General features: G+C 36.7%; 1 protein-coding gene across 1 annotated transcript in view; it reads left to right on the top strand.

Moving 5' to 3' along the window:
• LOC136251271 (short-chain collagen C4-like) overlaps nt 1-13022 on the top strand; it is a 54507-nt gene that overhangs the window by 12605 nt on the left and 28880 nt on the right. The gene's annotated exons all lie outside the window — the stretch shown is intronic.

The following is a 13022-nucleotide window of genomic DNA, read 5'->3' on the forward strand; positions in this document are numbered from 1 at the left end:
TTTTTTTGCAACTCTTTGATGTGATACAATACTTTTGACATTACAATACTTAGAAAACAAAGTTAATGTACAAAGTTACTGCATCTTTATAAGAAAATAGTGTTTACTAGGCATAAAAACCTTTTAACAGGTGTAAAATATTACATGATGATTGTGCAATTCATTCAGAAACAATGACCAGGAAGGGAACCAGAAACATATAATTAACTTTTTGTGGCTTTTTTTAAAGCTTAAATACACATGTATACCAAGTGCGTACAGTTATTATAATGCAAATTAAAAATACATTTGTGTGGCTAGAAAAGACAGGAAATTGCATGTAATTATACTGATTCATGTAATCAAAAGAAAATCAAAATACAGCACTATTGTAAAGATAGTGTTGCTGCTTTAACATTACCTGACATCATGCACTATTTCGTGCATTCGATTGACAATCAGGTTAGACACATGATTTACAAAATACTACAATTCCTTTATACATGTTTAACTTGGAAGTAATAGTGTACAGGAAGTAATAAGGAAGTGCAGTTGCTTATGTAACATTAGTGATAATATCCAATATGATGGTTTCTTTGTAGCTGAGCTCTGTACAAGGTAACTTCTTCTAGCTGATCTCTCTATATAGGGTGACTTGTTTGTAGCTGAACTATCTGCAGAGTGATTTGTTTGTAGTTGAACTCTCTGCAAGGTGATCCTTCTAGCTGATCTCTCTACAGGATGACTTTTTCTAGCTGAACTCTCTACAGGGTGATCTGTTCATAGCTGCACTCTCTACAGGGTGATATATTTGCAGCTGAACTCTCTACATGGTGGTTCCTTTGTAACTAAACTCTCTATAAGGTGATAACTTGTAGCTGATCTCTCTACTGGATGACTAATTGTTTCTAGCTGATCTCTCTATAGAGTTATAACTTTCTCTATAGAGTTATAACATGTTTGTATAGCTGAACTCTTTACAGAGTGGTTTTTTTGATTGGTTGTTGAACTCTCCAGCTACACGGTGACTTGTTTGTACTAAAGAGTGACTTGTTTGTAGCTGAAGTCTCTACAGAGTGACTTATTTGTAACTGAACATTGCATAAAGTAACTTGTTTGTAGCTGATCTAGATGAACTCTCTACTGGGTAGCTATTTTGTAGCTGAACCCTTTACGAAGTGACTTGTTTGTAGCTGAATTTTCTACAGAGTGACTTGTTGTCTCTACAAGGTGACTTGTTTATAGCTGAATTCTCTTCAGTGTGACTTATAATGTTCTGAATCTCTACAGCAACATATTTGTAGCTGAACTCTCTACAGGGTGACTTGCTTGTAGCTGAATTGTCTATAAGATTAACTGTTTGTAGCTGAACTCCCTACAGAATATCTTGCAATGTCATATAATTCTGTAATGGAGTAAGTTATATACGTAGCTGAATGCTCTATTAGAGTGACTGTTCTATTAGAGTATCTCTATCTCGCATATGCTACACGTAGTTGGCTTTGGAATCATAACTCAGTGGTTCATAATCCGATTCTTCTGTACTACTGCAAGGAATTTCTATGATAATTATTCCAGCTACACACCGCTTTTCAGCTCACTGCTCTAAGCGGTTTGCCTAGCTGGTAGGCGTGAAAACTAATAGTTTTTTTTTCATAAAAATCGATCGCGTAATTGTGACACAGGTTGGGTTTTGTGTCATATCTCGATGGCCTTTAACTGGATTCCTTTCAAACTACAAAAAGGCACTCCTACGATAGTTACTCCATCTACATAGCAATTTTCAGCTCATTCCTTCAAGCGGTTTACCCTGTGGGCGTGACAGACATTCGACCTTATTTTACAAAAATAATTGGTCATAACTCCTTGAATGTTCATCGGATTCCTACCAAACTTGGTACTGTGATTCGCTTTAATGAGCCCTTTAAGTGTACCAAATTTCAGCCCGATTGGAGCACGAATTCGCGTTTTATGGCGGATTTTGCGAAGTGGGCGAAAAGAAGAAAAAACGAAGAAAATAAACCCAACGTTTGGCCGCTCGTATCTTGGAAATGGCTGCAGCGATTTTCTTCAAATTTGGAATGTGGACTCCCTGACCTAGCCGGCACTTCTGTAGCAACTTTGGTTTCAATCGGATAAGGACTCACGGAGCTACAAAGGTGTGACAATCGCGTTTACTTTTTTCCTGTAAATATACTCACGGTGTGGCGCGCCGGCTACTTGGGCCGCACGACACACTACCGTGTGTCTTGATATTGCCCTCCATCCACTTAATACCTATAGATGTAGAATGTTTGTTAAAAACTCAGACTAGTTGTGTATAAACATCAAGACACACGGTAGTGTGTCGTGCGGCCCAAGAAGCCGGCGCGTAACACCCGTGAGTATATTGACAGGAAGAAAGAAAACGCAATTTTCGCACCTCCGTAGCTCTGTGCTTTCTTTATGAAACAAGACGATTTTTGCTGTGGACATGCCCCTCAACTGCAGCACTCCACATTCCAAATTTGAGCGAAATCGCTTCACGCGTTCCCGAGATATGCGACTTCAAAAATTGGCTCAGTTTCTTCGTTTTTTCTTCTTATTTTTCTTTTTCTTGTCGCACACTTACAAAAACTGCTATAAAACGCGAACGCCACATCCGATTGCCTTGAAATTTGGCACACAGAAGGGGGATAAAAAGGCGCATCACGGTACCAACTTTGGCTGGAATACGATAAACAGGCAAAGAGTTATGCGCGATTATTCACGAAAAATAACACCAATATGTTGTCACGCCTACATGGTAAACCGAGTATGGGAAGAAGCTGAAAATCGGTTGGTGAATAGGTTAACTATTGAACCTCAAACCTTTTGTGGTTTGAAAGAAATCGAGCTAATAACCAGGAAGATACAACGAAAAAACCAACAATGTGTAACAATTACGCAATCGAGATTAGCTAATAAAAAAAACGACTGCTTGCCACGCCTACCAGATAAACCGCTTGGGGTAATGCTTTGAAAATCGTTGTACAGATGGAGTAATCATCTTAGAAAGGATCATCAATGGTGTAGAAGAATCAGACTTAAAGCCAAGGAGTTATAACACGAAATCCAACTTGGTGCAGCAAGTGCGAGATCGAGATACTCTAATAGAGCAGTCATCCTAATAGAGCAGTCACCCTGAAGAGAATTCAAGAGATCAGCTAAAACAAGAAACCTGTATAGAGATGAGCTACACACAAGTCACCCTGTAGAGAGATCAGCTAGAAGAAGTTACCATGTAGGGAGTTCATGCAACTATGGAAAGAGATAGTTCAGCTAGAAGAAATCACCTTGTAGAGTTCAGCTACAAAGAAACCACCATGTAGAGAGTTCAGCTACAAACAAATCGCCCTGTAGAGAGATCAATAGAAGAAGTTATCTTGCAGAGAGTTCAGCTACAAAGAAACCATCATGTAGAGAGTTCAGCTACAAACAAATCTCCCTGTAGAGAGATTAGCTAGAAGAAGTTACCTTGTAGAGAGTTCAGCTACAAAGAAACCATCATGTAGAGAGTTCAGCTACAAACAAATCTCCCTGTAGAGAGATCAGGTAGAAGAAGTTACCTTGTAATGAGTTCAGCTTTAAACAAATCACCCTGTAGAAAGATCAGCTAGAAGAAGTCACCTTATAGAGAGTTCAGTTACAAAGAAACCACCATGTAGAGAGCTCAGCTGCAAACTAGTGACCTTGTAGAGACAGCAGCTAGAAGAAGTTACCTTGTAGAGAGTTCAGCTACAAAGAAACCATTCTTTAAAGAGCTCAGCTGCAAACAAATCACCTGTACAGAATTCAGCTACAAACAAATTACCCTGTAGAAAGATGAGCTAGAAAAAGTTACCTTGTAGAGAGTTCAGTTACAAAGAAACTGCCATGTAGAAAATTCAGCTACAAACTAGTGACCCTGTAAAGACACCAGCTAGCAGATGTTACCTTGAGAGAGTTCAGCTACAAAGAAACCATTATTTAAAGAGCTCAGCTGCAAACAAATCACCTATACAGAATTCAGCTATAAACAAATCACCATGTAGAGAGATCAGCTAGAAGAAGTTACCTTGTAGAGAGTGAAGCTACAAACAAATCATCCTATTGAAAGACCAGCTAGAAGAAGTCAACTTGTAGAAAGTTCAGTTACAAAGAAACCATCATGTAGAGAGTTCAGCTACAAACTAGCCACCTTGTAGAGACATCAGCTAGAAGAAGTTACCTTGAGAGAGTTCAGCTACAAAGAAACCATTATTTAAAGAGCTCAGCTGCAAACAAATCACCTATACAGAATTCAGCTATAAACAAATCACCATGTAGAGAGATCAGCTAGAAGAAGTTACCTTGTAGAGAGTGAAGCTACAAACAAATCATCCTATTGAAAGACCAGCTAGAAGAAGTCACCTTGTAGAAAGTTCAATTACAAAGAAACCACCATGTAGAGAGTTCAGCTACAAACTAGCCACCTTGTAGAGACATCAGCTAGAAAAGTTACCTTGTAGAGAGTTCAGCTACAAACAAATCTCCCTGTAGAGAGATCAGCTAGAAGAAATTACCTTGTAGAGAGTTCAGCTACAAAGAAACCATTCTGTAAAGAGCTCAGCTGCAAACAAATCACCTGTACAGAATTCAGCTTCAAACAAATCACCCTGTAGAGAGATCAGCTAGAAGATATTACCCTGTAGATAGTTCAGCTACAAACAAATCACCCTGTAGAAAGATCAGTTAGAAGAAGTTACCTTTTAGAGAGTTCAGCTACAAAGAAACCATTCTGTAAAGAGCTCAGCTGCAAACAAATCACCTGTACAGAATTCAGCTACAAACAAATCACCTGTAGAGAGTTCAGCTACAAACAAATCTCCCTGTAGAGAGATCAGCTAGAAGAAGTTACCTTGTAGAGAGTGAATCTACAAACAAATCACCCTATTGAAAGATCAGCTAGAAGAAGTCACCTTGTAGAAAGTTCAGTTACAAAAAGAAACCACCATGTAGAGAGTTCAGCTACAAACTAGTCACCTTGTAGAGACATCAGCTAGAAAAGTTACCTTGTAGAGAGTTCAGCTACAAAGAAACCATTCTGTAAAGAGCTCAGCTGTAAACACATCACCTGTACAGAATTCAGCTACAAACAAATCACCCTGTAGAGAAATCAGCTAGAAGAAATTACGTTGTAGATAGTTCAGCTATAAAAAAATCACCCTGTAGAAAGATCAGTTAGAAGAAGTTACTTTGTAGAGAGTTCAGCTACAAAGAAACCGTAAAGAGCTCAGCTGCAAACAAATCACCTGCACAGAATTCAGCTACAAACAAATCACCCTGTAGAGAGATCAGCTAGAAGAAATTACCTTGTAGAGAGTTCAGCTACAAAGAAACCATCATGTAGAGAGTTAGGCTGCAAAGAAATAACCACTGCCCAAATTTCAAGGCAATAGCTCTTTCCAATCTGAAGTTATCAATTGTCAAAGTTGGCAAATTGGATGTGTGGAAGGCCCCTTTTCGCAAATCCGGTCACGTATGTATTATATGTGACTGGATTTACGAAAAAGTGTCTTCCACACACATCCAATTCTATGAACTTGAATGACCATACCTTTGTGCTCAAAGAAGATACTAACCTGAAATTTTATTCATGTATTAACCTATATCACTGTCCAAATGTCAAGGCAATACTATTTTCCTATCTGACATTATGAACTGCCAAAGTTTGTAAATTGGATGTGTGTGGAAGACCCCTTTTCGCAAATCTGGTCACATATATATAATTTGTACATTTACTGATAAAATATTTAAAGTACATCTACTTCATCTTTTCTTCTTCCTGTAGTAAAGAAAAAAAACATAGGTTAAAAAAGTCCCAAAGCTGGCCATAGGCCAGCTTTGGGGTATACAAATACAAAAAGAAATGAAATCTAATCCAAAACAGCCAAGCTGTAAAAAAAGTGTGCGGCCCTCAGAAAGGCTATGGTGAAAAAAGATGTGAAATCCAAGGTGGCAGCCAAGAAATGGCTGTGATGGTAGGTTAATGGTAAAAATTTTAATAACGACAATTCAGGTGAATTTTTGTGCCACTTTACAAAATTTACTTGAATTGTCATTATTAAATTTTTACCATTAACCTACCATCACAGCCATTTCTTGGCCGCCACCTTGGATTTCACATCTTTTTTCACCATAGCCTTTCTGAGGGCCGCACACTTTTTTTACAGCTTGGCTGTTTTGGATTAGATATCTAATTACAGTGATACACATGTGACATTCCAAACCTGTCCACTATATATCATGTACAAGCACAAACTTGTTAATGTGTATTATACAGTATCTATAATTATTATAGTGGAGAATGAAAGACCAATTCAGTCATCCTATATAATATTATGCACATACTTATGGTAGCAAAAGCAATTGTAAATTACAAACATGCATACTGTATGTCTATTTCATAAAATCAGGGCACCAGAAAATAATATTGCAATAGAGGACACACTGTACAGCATAGCAGTAAATGTGACTGGATTTGACAAAACCATGCTTCCACACATAATTATATTATCCAGTTTTGTGACTTTAATAAACTCAATGTGGAAGTATGCTATCACTTTCAAGTTTTGACCTGTTATTGCATAATGATTGTTTAAAAATTTTAGGCCAATAGCTTACTGTGTGGTCAAGTTACATGTGGTTAAAGTCAAAAGATTGGATGTGTGTGGAAGCCTGCTTTTGTCAAATTGAGTCACAACTGTGTAATTTGGATTTTTTAAGAAATTAATTAATATTGAGGATGATTCATGATAGTGCAGTGGAATTGTCTGATGCAGCCGAATATTGTAAATATCCTTTGGCCAATTGTGACCTGTTTCACTGCAGCTGTATGTAATTAACTAGTAGCCACTACTAATAGCTTTATGACATTCATACCCTAAGTGTGTTACTGTTACAGAATATTCACACTGAGAGTGCACATTATTTTTGGAAAAATAAATGTAAAAACAAATTAGACATTGTGAACAGCTATCATTTTTCAAGCTATAACAATTTTACACCAGTGCCAAACCTGATAGTATAATAGAAATTTGACAGTGGAGATTTCATATCATATTTCATATCATGTTTGTCAGATGAAAGTGACACTGGCATACAGCTGTACAATGTGGTCTGAAACTCATTGCAAAATCAACTTCCAAAGAATAGTGATGTGAGATTTTCAAATGTTCTATTGACTGACTGATCAACAGGTTTCTAGGAAACAAGTAGTTACACCTTGTATGAATAGTGTAAAGTGGACATTACAGTATCTCATCTCAAGCGTATCAAACAATGCTGCATGGTTTGGTGTAAGAACACCATGTACTCTAAACCTGTACCCGGCCAGTGATTGCTTTCATGTTATGTGTGCCAAACCAGATCAGATAGCTAGTACTTGATGTACATCACTGTGTGACTGAACTACTATGCCGCCAGTCTTTCATGGGAAACATGTCAAAGATCATCCTGGATAATTTGGCTGGTGTAGTGTACACATGTGTAGGACTGCATCAAATATGCCAGCATACAGTAACAGTAATAAAAAGTATAATAGGCTGGAGTGCTGTGCCAGTATAATGCTAGCACATTAGGTGGATATTTCAAACTATACCTCTACAATGCAGAATTCATCATACATCCCCATGGCTTGATCAATCAAGTTGAGTCTGTAAATTATATAACTGATAAAAATTAGTGATATCCCCAAAAACACCTTTGCTGTAAAAAAAGGTGCGTCCAAGAAACTACAAGTAACTGAAAAAAAAACAGCTCAGCTATAGAAAAAGACTAATTGGCAACTGAAAGAGCTGATATCTGGAGCAGCCAAGAATCAATGTTACTACAACTACCAAAGTACCAAATTCATGCAAGAATACCTTGACTGAAAAACAGATAAATGAAAGTAACCTGCAACCAAAACAGCTGATATCTGAAGCGGCCAAGAATAAAATTTATGTTGATACAACTAATTACAGTTATTAATGAAGTTGTAACATTGAATCTTAAGCATTCAGCTGTGTTCTATACATTCATCCCTGCTACATCGTAAATTAATTCTTTGTAACTCTAATTGGCTGGTAATTTTGCCGCCTTTTTTTCTTTATACTGACTATTGAAAAAGGCGGCCAAATTACCAGCCAATTAGAGTTACAAAGAATTAATTTACGACGTAGCAGGGATGAATGTATAGAACACAGCTGAATGATTAAGATTCAATGTTACAACTTCATTAATAACTGTAGTTAGTTATATCAACATAAATTTTATTCTTGGCCGCTTCAGATATCAGCTGTTTTGGTTGCCGGTTACTTTCATTTATCTGCTTTTCAGCCAAGGTATTCTTGCATGAATTTGGTACTTTGGTAGTTGTAGTAACATTGATTCTTGGCCGCTCCAGATATCAGCTCTTTCAGTTGCCAGTTAGTCTTTTTCTATAGCTGAGCTGTTTTTTTCAGTTACTTGTAGTTTCTTGGATGCGCCTTTTTTACAGCAAAGGTGTTGTGGGGGGATACATACTACTGATATCAATGTCAAGATCATAGAGGAACTAGTGGATTTAAAATTCAATGTGTATCAGTGCATAAACATGTATCTGCTCTCCCCAATCACCTACAACTTAGCCTTGCTTGTGCCCCTCTCCTTGCAAGCTCCTGGATCCACCCCTGATAAGGGTACAGTTATTGTGTGTGCATTGCAGCTGCTGTGGTTGGCAAAAAGCATGTCTCAAGACAAGGTGACATGAAACAGTAAAAAACCAAGCCCATAGCTTTCATCAGTTAGTTAGTAGAACATTCAGCTAAGGTGGTGCTGAACTGATTAAGTCCAGCCACACAAAATAATTTGTTAGCAACCCATGCACTTAATAAGCTATTTTAGGGTGGCCCAAAACTTCGCTAGTGTATAACTTTATGTACATCTAAAAGTTGTTGTAATACCCTGTGATGCTTTAGTGTAGCATGCGAAGTTTTGTGAGATAACAACATTGACCTACAACTCCATCAAGGATGAATTGCAAAAATTCAAAGCATGCCATTGTAGAGTAATGCTTGCCCAATGCCTATACCAAATTTAGATGGTCCATGGTGCATAGACAAGGGAAAACATCCTGACCACCTGGTAGACTCCTGTAAGCATTTGAGCATTAATTGGATGGCTGCAGGTTCAAGGCTAGGTCCAGTCATGGATTTTTTTCTCCTTTCTCCACCTTTTCAAACATACTTTCTGTAACAACTTTAAACAGGCTGTAGGACCAGGTGTCCTACAGACCTTCAGCACTTGTGCTGTAAAGCCTTAATAAATAAATAAAAATAATAATAATTTTCAGTGAGAAAGGAGACCATGTTGCTAGTCATGGCGTGCTCTGTATAACAGTAATCACACGATGGCAGCTGGTGTCATTTGCCAGTGAGTTGTGACAAGATATTATTTTAAAGCATGAATAATGTTAGCTGTATCAACAACTTATTTTACAGTAGCTGGGTGGTCTGACAGAGCTTGTTCCGTTAACATAATATAGTGCTAAAGTACTTTATATACACTTATTCCTGCACTCTCAGGCCTACAGCCCTTGGGCTAGGCATATATAGCAGGTAAATCCTTTGTGGATGTGATAATAATACAGTTTCCACAGTTAGGTGTGTGTATTATTATGTTAACTGATTCCAAGAAAATCTTCTTGAAGTCCTTATTGCTATATCTCTCTGATATAATATAGTCACACAACTTGAGATGGATTGCAGGATTAAGTTCTCGACAGTGTTGTATATACATGCGAAAGTATTTAGATGAAGTCCTTTGTCTAAATGGAGCCTTTCAGTATAGAACATTAACAGGACAGCTCTGTTAGATGTAATTAAGCTTAATAGATTGAGCCATCAGCAGTGAAAGCATATTCATACATGGCTATACTTTACTCATGGCTATAGTTTCTTTATGATTATTAAACATCATTATCAATTTTCGCTCCAATGCTTTGTTTGTGCCTATGTATAATTCACTGTAAAAATCCATGTTTTTTTTTGGATGCTTGCATCGGTGCACATAAATTATGTTTCAACCCTCAGTTCAGTAACACCTTGCAATTAATCTTTAGTAGTTTCAAGTGATCTTTGTTGAAAGTCACACAGCCCAATATAAATGCTCTCGCGGAGCATTTTAGAAATCTTCCACACATGTAGGCAATTAGCCCATGTGACACATACAGTATTTGTTATACCATGGGCACTCATGAACGCGTATCATCAGATAACTTGAATTGTGCCTCTTGTAGTAATATTATTACACTTTTACATAACTGTACAGCTGTATATCTAAAATATGGGCTTCAGGTGGAGCACTAAGTAGCAAGGACTTGAAAGAAATAGACATAGTGGTAGATGGCAATCCAAACTGCATGGGAGTTATTACCATTAAGTTTCTGTGTCATAGTAGCAAACTGATACTTGACTTCTTCATCAATTGGCATGCTCAGATGCTATTTAAATATAAACAATATGTAGTAGTCGGGTTATATAGAGTGCTACAATCAGTGACTTTCATAATTATGTTATAGCTACATGATTCATATTGTGGAAAAAATGAATAACCATGAATGCAAAAAAAATTATTTCAAAGGAAAAATCCAAATATTTAGATTCTTCTTTTAGTGCACAGGCATAGCAATAAAACTTGAAATGCAGTACAGCAGTCTGTGAAGGACTGAAGGACAGCAAGTGTTTGAAGTATCAGTATCTAGGGGTCTAGGAGTGTGCTCCACAGAACCTTTTTACAAGAATTACCCTTCTGAAACTAATTTGGAAACAGAGTTATTTGTAACCTGATTTTGGACAAACAGTGTTAATGTCATGCATGAAATAATTAAAAATTTACAATTCAGTGTGTTACTGTTACGTCAATTTAGCACCTGTTAAATTATTTCTCTGCATTTGTAATAATTCAAGGTACTGACTAACAATTGTAATCATTGTAAAGCTGATTAATTGCTTAGAATATTTAATTTTGGTCATAAATATTTGAGCTGTCAAAAGTGACATTAAGACTGGTTTTCCAAAATCGGGTCACATTTTATTTGAACACATGATGTAGCTGACTGCTCTATTAGAGTATCTTGACCTGGAGGAGTTAAAGAAAACTGGAGGGTAGCTCTTCTGTTGAGTATGACTTCAGTTATAATTAGTCTAACATTTTTATGCAGGGGTACTATTCCCAGTTATGGGAGTTGTGGGTTGCTGAGGCTGTCTGTATACCTACGTGGAACCACACCTACTTATTGTGAGTGTTTACGCACATTGTTGTACTACATTATGCTGCTTTGTATTGGATGAGTTATACGCTAAATTTAGCTCTTCAAGCATGCATAGTATATACTGTTTAACTCGGTCTGAATTACTGTTAGATCCACTCACTGGCATTATAATTAATAATATAAATTTCATTCCTTCAGTTGAATGGAAATGGTAATTTTAGGTTAGGTATTTTGCTTTTTTCCATATTAATCAGAAAACTTGTATCCGTACTAGATATGTATCACTACATTCACTAGATATGAATATCAGATCGGCTGACCTAGCAGTTGTGTTAGGAAATTAGCACAGTTGAGTCGATAAGATGTGGTCTGCAACATGAAAATTTCATGACTATAATAATAATATATTAAAATCCACGTGCTTCTCCAACAAGGGAGTGAAGTTCCAATCCAAGGATAGTAGAACACTAAAGGTAACATACTATGATAAAAATTTGACTTTAGATTTGTGTGACTGGGCCTGTGAAAACAGTACACGTGGGCACACAAAATTAATTTTGCTTATTTTTCAAACTTTCATGACTCATAACTTTTTATGTCATTACACTATATACCTATGTTAATCATCTGGCTGGCTGGCAGATCAGTGTAAGGACCTCCAAGAGATTTTGGTTGGTTGTCTTCTTTATACTGCTACAAACTTTCTTCCTAGGAACTTAAATCAGGGGAATGAGATTTTAAAAATTAGTCTAATCATAAGTTACTGTAAATGGCTATATATCACAAACTAATACTCCAATAGAACATTCAGTACGCTATTAGAACAACCATGGAGTCGCTAAATTCACCAACTATTGATGGTGTCAACTGAGCAGCTATATACAAGTTGCCTGGTTAGTCAAGTTGCACTTTATGATCACTTAAATCACTGTAGCTTGGTGTTTAAACCCTGTTGTTGTAATAAATTTTATTACCTTAGTTAAATTTTGCACCTTAAATAGTGACTAGTGCCACAATTGATTTTGAAAACAATGGCTTGAACAATGATTTTGAGCTTCAAGTAGTGTTTGAGTTTAAATAGCCACTGCATTGATTTTTAAAACTACAGTAAGGTATAAATGCCGTAGCATTTAACCAAGTAAATATGGTAGCTGATACAGTAGCACAAATGCACTGTCAATAGTGCTGGTAGTTTAATTATCATTTGAATACATTCCTTTGCTATGAAATAATCAAATTATACATCTATCTGCTGGACAGAAGCACTCTATTGCAAGTACAGCTCCAGTGACTTCAATAACATGCTTATAATAATAGAGCATTAATGTTTGTTTAAGAGTGCCAGATATACCCTAATGTTTCTGTGCATATAACCTATGAGATTATGAAATTATTGATTTATGTCTCAGGATAAGATAAGGTGAAGCATCATGGTAAACACCAGTAGCATCTGACAAATGATTGCTCAGTTTGTACCCACATGTCCTATTTTTGCAGGCCTGGTCACATATTTTATTGACAAGCAATAGTGAAAAGGAGGCTATATAAGTATTAGTTTAATATATGGCAAGGTACTGTATAATATGCAGTATGGGAAGGTTAATTATGAGTCAAAAAGTTAATTGTTCAACCAAAAGGGTGTACTGGAGATTTCATGAAACAGAAAGTGAAAAGGCCTTATTGCTAATGATTGTTTCTTGTAATGCAAATTGAGCATCTAGTTATTCTTTCACCAAGCGATATTATAAGAAAACCAAGTATTACTGAACAA

This window comes from Dysidea avara, chromosome 1 (assembly GCF_963678975.1).
Source record: "Dysidea avara chromosome 1, odDysAvar1.4, whole genome shotgun sequence".
In the NCBI taxonomy this organism is placed as follows: Eukaryota; Metazoa; Porifera; class Demospongiae; order Dictyoceratida; family Dysideidae; genus Dysidea; species Dysidea avara.